This window comes from Triticum dicoccoides, chromosome 6B (assembly GCF_002162155.2).
Source record: "Triticum dicoccoides isolate Atlit2015 ecotype Zavitan chromosome 6B, WEW_v2.0, whole genome shotgun sequence".
NCBI lineage: Eukaryota > Viridiplantae > Streptophyta > Magnoliopsida > Poales > Poaceae > Triticum > Triticum dicoccoides.
The window spans coordinates 560,457,704-560,464,215 of record NC_041391.1 but is presented as its reverse complement, the minus strand read 5'-3'; the positions used below and the strand labels follow the sequence as shown (position 1 = coordinate 560,464,215).

Below are 6,512 nucleotides of genomic sequence, written 5' to 3'. Positions count from 1 at the left end.
CCCCGTCCCCACGCCCGCCCCTCTTCTTCCCCGTTCCCGTCCCAGCCCCACTCCTTCCCCACGGACTCCTCCTCCGCCTCCATCCTCGCTGCCCCCGCCCCTCTTCACGGAGCGCCGCCACCGAACCGCCGCGGACGAGGATTAGCACGGGCGTGGGGGCGACTCGGGGACGCAGTCGCGGTCGTCGTGCAGTTAAACGGAGGACTGCGGGTTGAATACGCAGAACCTCGGGGACTTTTCTGCAAAAACGTAGACAACGGACCACCGAAAACCAATTTACTTTATTATTAGGTAAAGATTAGGAAAAGATTAGGGAGAGATTAAGAAAAGATTAGATTTTATTTCTAGATCAACGTCGGCCGTGTGAATCATTGGGAGAGCCAAGACGTACGTGCATGCACCTGTTTAATTGAACATATAAACCCTGCTAGACTCCTAGGCAGAACCGTTGCCTCCACGTCGCTCTATAAACGCTGCTGCCCCTAGCATGTCGCACCCCCTCCTCCTCTCCCGCATCTCGTCCACCCTGGGATCCGAGCGCAGAGTCGACCTTCCCCGGCGGCGGCGCTCCATTCAATCTGCAAGAGAGAGAGAGAGAGAGAGAGAGAGAGAGAGAGAGAGAGAGACCGAGAGAGAGAGAGGATGAGAGGGAGAAGAAGGAAAGAGAGGAGGGAGAAAGAGAGAGGAAATAGGAGAGGGAGGCGTGGCGTCCGATGGGAGAGGGTCACCGCCGGCGTCCGCCTGCACCGGCGAGGTCGGGTCCTCGAGCCATGGAGGCACTCGTCAATGGGCCCTCGCTGTTGGCCTCCCGTGCGCCGCACCGCCCCTCTTGCCGCCTCGGCTCTCTCCTCCCGCCTCGGTAGATTGGATCGTGGGTGCTACGCCGCCGTCGCCGACTGGATTTGCTCCTCCATCGTCGCCACAAGTGAACTCCACTGTTGTCGCCAGGAATCCGTCCCCCCTGCTGCAGCCTGCTCGTCTTCCGGTTGCTGCAGTCGGCATCGCGGCCCTGCAGAGGGCGTTGAATAGGTGAGCTCCCATCCTCTCCTTTTTCTCTTCCCCTGGTCCTCTTCTCTTCCTCAATGCTGCTCCTCCAATCTCTCACATCCTGGCAGGATGGGGACGTGACTTGAGATCCTCCATCTAATTCGTGTCCACCTAAATTTATAATTTTCTTATGCACCTAGGGTTTGGGTGGGGTTGACTCCTATAACGATGGCTGGCTACATCAACCAGCAGCTGCACCTCCTTCGACTTCCGCAATATCGCCCACCGAGCTGTGTTGCTGTACGAAGACCTTCTGTATTTTGGTGGTGCCATGGTGTTCCTCTCCAGGTGAGCTGCCACCTTCTTCCCCCATCATTCCCCATAGTTGGTCTGATCTGTTCTATGAGGCAGAACCAATCCTAATTTATGTTGGGTTTTTCATGTGCAGGTTAACGAGTGTGCTCCCGGCGGCTCCAGTGATGCGGGGTGATTGCGCCCGGTCCATGCTCCGGTGTCTTTGTTGGCTGAGCTGAACAAGCTACAGAGAGTGGCTTCTTTCGAGCTGGTATATTGGGATATTTATGCACTCGTAGGTCACACCTCATGAAGCTACTACCGTGCATTGATTCTGTCGAGATTGATTAAAATAACATTTTATTAGTTTCCTATTACCATTTCCCATGAAACATGATGATTATGTTCAGTGAGGTTCTCAATTTAATAGTGTGAATGCGCATATGTTTGATATTAAATTTGATAACAAAGACCAATAGTTTTTGGCCCTTTGCATGGGGTATTCCTTTCTTTGAGAAACATTTTTCATGTGCAGGTTAACGAGTGTGCTCCCGGCGGCTCCAGTGATGCGGGGTGATTGCGCCCGGTCCATGCTCCGGTGTCTTTGTTGGCTGAGCTGAACAAGCTACAGAGAGTGGCTTCTTTCGAGCTGGTATATTGGGATATTTATGCACTCGTAGGTCACACCTCATGAAGCTACTACCGTGCATTGATTCTGTCGAGATTGATTAAAATAACATTTTATTAGTTTCCTATTACCATTTCCCATGAAACATGATGATTATGTTCATGAGGTTCTCAATTTAATAGTCTGAATGCGCATATGTTCGATATTAAATTTGATAACAAAGACCAATAGTTTTTGGCCCTTTGCATGGGGTATTCCTTTCTTTGAGAAACATTTTTGACTAAAGCTTCTTCGATGCCCCATGGACGCTCAGGTTTGCTTTCATAGATGCAGCGAATATCTAAAATGTATTGCAGTTCATGAGTTATTTAGCAATGATAAAATGTTCTCTATCGTTATTTGCTTTTAGTATGTAAGTAACAAGCTCCCCGAGTAGTGGTGGATCTTTATATTAGCACTTGACTGAGCAGTTCGACAATGTTTATAATTTATCGTTGTCAAGTCAGCCTTTGCGTGATTCAAAAAGAACACACAGACTGCTGCACGGTACTAAATTATTTTTTAGCTGGGGTTGTTCAATAGGATTTAGATTTTAAGCAGAATAGGATACAGATCAGCGGTCCATGTTTACATACACTGGCATAAGAATTTGTTGTGCGGCAAGGATTTGTACATATTTAAAGGGGAATTAGTAGCTAACATCTTCGTAACGGCACATTGTTCCATGATTCTTCTTGTAAGATACTAAGATCTCTTGATGATGCTTTGTTTGATGTTCTGTGTGGAAGTTATTTGCATTGCACTTCACTTCAGAACATGGAGGCTAAGAGCCTCACCAATTGGTGCCTATTTCTTGTGTTTATGCAAATGGTAGCCATTAATGAATACCTTGAGCTATACGACTCCTCTGGCAGACTTCATATAGCTATTGTCTAATACGCATTAGTATATATTATTTATCAGTCCGGTTGCAAACTTCTCATGCAATAACCTTCTTTTTATCAGTTTAGTTTAACTATTTTTTAGAAAAGAACATCCTTACCAAGCCTGCACATTTTAAGGTCGTGAGGCTTCAGTTTACTCTGTTTGCCTCACTACAGGAGAACATTCAGGTACTTATTGAACGGTTTCACCTCTGCTATTCCCAAGATATGCTCAGCCATTTTGTACTGGCACTCTACTAATTATTCTGGCTGTTATCCATGTTACTGTCATTTATCATGATAAAAGTCGACTCACGGCTGTGCCAGGTTAACTTAGTTCAATTTTGATATGCCTAGAGTTCAGATGTTGGGCTATAATTTTGATATGCTTTTGGTTATGTAATTGCAGAAAAAACAAATTATAGCCATATTTTGTAGCGATCATATTATTGTGATGTTGGTTCTCAAATTTATGCGGGTACTTCTCGTGTTTTGTTAATAGCTCACCAGTTTCATTCCCTTTTGGTTTTTGAATATACATCCGTGCCCCTCTTTTATATCTTCTTGGTTATTTCTTATCTTTTTAGTTCTCATTTGTACATAAGTAATACTAGCATCAGTCTGTGTGTTCTTACATAACAGGTAGTCTCTAAGCTACCGATTCAGTACCAAGCTTACGTTGTATTATCTTTTAGGCTAAAAGCAAAAGGCAAAAACAATGAACAATGTAAAAGCCCTCAACACTGAAGTACAGTCTAAGAAGAAAAGTACAAGGAAGAAAATGAAAAAGCAGCAAACATCTGATAATATGCAAAATCCCATTTAGAGTATGAACCATAGTGAAAAAAGATTCAGTTTAGTTATTAAAAGTTCTTTACATGCAGATCACTTTCTACATGTTTCTGCAATTCTCTCCTATTATATGGTTTGGTGTTTGTCCCGGTGTGCCGTGTTTGGTATCCCATTTCATCATCTTTAAGTTGAATGGACACTATTTTGTTTATCAATCACTTTTGAACTAATATTCTTTCATCACTTCTTTTATACATAAAAAAACTTAACTGGAATTTAAGAAAGTTTGACACTGCATCACTGGTTCGTTCAATAAAATTTTCTGCTCTCCAATTTAACTGTCTATGGCTGATTGTGATAGTGAAGGTCGATATTTTGATTTCTAATAGAATATACATCTTAGTTTTCCTCTATCTATGTAGAGGGCTCAAGAAAGAGACAAGAACTTGTGCTTCAAGCGGCAAAGATAGCCAGCCTAAATGAATCGAAACAAGAACAAGCATCGGGAAATTACAGATGAGGAAGTGCAGCTGGTATCGTCACTCCCTTTTTGCCCCAAATCAACCACAGAAAAAACTGCTTGACAATCATCTTCTTGCCAATTTATAATTGAATTCCTACTATGATTCGCTTCCTAAAAGAAATAGCAATCATCTTGAAACAAGTAATTTATCTAGCTACAAATGCTTATTCTATACTGATTATGTTGCCTCCAATTGCGGACAGTGGTTTATAGTTGACACTTTAGTCTACATGTCTGCTAATATTTACATGTCTGCATGACCAAAAAAATCAGATAGTCTACTTAAACTTTAGTGATGCAGTTATTCTACTTCTTTTGGCTAGATGTTCAGCAAGGGTCGCACATCTGAAACAAGTAACTGGCTTGCTTTTGGTACACGTTCCCTGTATATAACTCGCTTTTCTATTTCTTGACAACACCATATAGAGCTTTTAGAGGCTGGTCCTGGTTTTAGATACAAAGCGCCTGATTGTTCTCTGTAAATTTATTCTGCTCCTTACATGAGGGTCTGTGCTACTTTCAACTCGAATGCAGATTTTACTGTATGATGTAAATTAAATCGTTCGTTTCTACTGCATGTTAAAGGAGTTGGCCAATATTGGCATGAAGCTATAAAAGCTAGCTGGCTATGGAGAATTTTGCCACTGGTGATGAATTGCCACCTTTTCCTTGCTTGCCATCATGCCATGATTCGAAATTTAGTTGTCAGGCTAGGTAAAGCACGCTGAGACTACCAAAAAGGATTACGTGCGCTCCCATCATGCATTTGCACCTCTAAACTTAGTTTGTTGACTAAATTGTGTAGTTCCCTTTTGTCGAAGAATGTTCTGGACTAGATAGCCAGCTTGCTGTTGCTGTTTGTAACTTTTCAGTCGGGCTCTTATGTTAAAGCTTAAACCATATATATGTAATGTGTGCGGTGGTTTGTAGGACTTCATAGGTGTTGTACTAAAATTCAGTTTTAATGGAGTTCAGTTCAGTTATGTTCTAGACTAGATATCATTCAAAAAATGGCCACACGTGGATGTAGAGTCATAAAAGAGTCAGGGAAGAGGGAGGTACCTTGGTAGATTTCCCAGGGGCATTGGCAATGTAAGCGACAGGGCACCCCTCCGCCTGCCTTGCTCATTCACACTTCTTTTTTGTTTGGGGAGGGGCGGGTTGCAATCTAGGCCGGGCGGGACACTGGAAACTGTGAGCAAAAAGTTAATCCGACCTGAGCTCCAAATGAAATTAGATGATTTTTTTCCAAAACTACTGTATGAAGCGAAAACAAGTATGTACATGAGTCGACCAGACAATGGACAAAAATCCGGCCTGAACCGAAATAAAAAACAGATGTCTGTTGATTAGACACTCCCATAATACATGCCAGGAATGTGTTTTCATATTGTTCATTTTGTGGATATTTGATATAAGCATAATTGTATCCTGATATTTGGCTTGGTACTCCATTGTATAGCTAATATAACTGAGTTTCAGAGAAGGTCAGACCATGCCTTGTCTATACATATCTAATATATTTATCTTGATATTGCAGAAGATTTTGTTTTGTTCTTATATCTAATGCTTGGTCTGTTGTATAGGCTGATATAGGTCTTGCAATGTGCATGTCAGAGACATAAGTTGCTAAAGGAAGCTCCGACATTATAATCTTAGATGATGACTTCACATCTCTTGTAGAAATTAGAACTGAGGGCCTTTTAAAATAAGTCCTGCATAATAGTGTTGTTCTGTGGGATGCAGAATTTTTGTTTGTACTGATTTACGTACTGATTTCATCATCATATGACTACAATGAAGATGTGTGTATAAATATTACTAACTGATGATACTTCGCATCAGGGATTTCAATTCTGTTGGCCCTCCTTCAGATTGCATGGGAATGTGAGGCTTAAAAGTTTCAACCCTGTGCAATGTGCTTCTCGGGTGTGGATTTGTGTCTGACTAATTAACGGTTCTGTTAATACTGATATGTACTTGTACATTATATGGGTATTGCATTGCTTGTACTTATAGTAAGTGAAATTTTTTCTCATATGTTTCAATATGTGCCCGAATAATATTAATGTACACTCTTTCAATACATGGCTTACTCTTGGCCTTTGCGCCATTGGCGCAACTGGTCATCTAGTTGAACATATAAAGGATGAACCAGTACGCCCAACTAGCGCCAACGGCCACGTCTCTTTTTATTCGTGCGAGCATTACTGTAGCGAAGAGGGAAGAGATAAGGTCCCGAGCGCCGCTTTCTCCTGCAACACCTCAACCGTCTCCTCTCCCTCTCCACCCAGCTGCCCCTCCCTGACGGCCTCCGCCTTCTCCCTCTCGCCCAGAGCAGGGCGGCCGGCGCCCCCCCCCCCTC

General features: G+C 42.9%; 1 long non-coding RNA gene across 2 annotated transcripts; it reads left to right on the top strand.

The window, feature by feature from the left end:
* The first annotated feature begins 500 nt into the window (after window positions 1-500).
* On the top strand, window positions 501-6,001 carry LOC119325168. 2 transcript variants are annotated; one of them, XR_005157367.1, is made up of 6 exons: window positions 501-1,029; window positions 1,188-1,335; window positions 1,436-1,576; window positions 1,817-3,310; window positions 4,047-4,157; window positions 4,733-6,001. It is a non-coding gene; the product is annotated as an uncharacterized LOC119325168 (long non-coding RNA). The 2 variants fall into 2 exon arrangements; XR_005157368.1 differs by having other exon boundaries at window positions 1,817-1,957; window positions 4,047-6,001.
* Window positions 6,002-6,512: the final 511 nt, after the last annotated feature.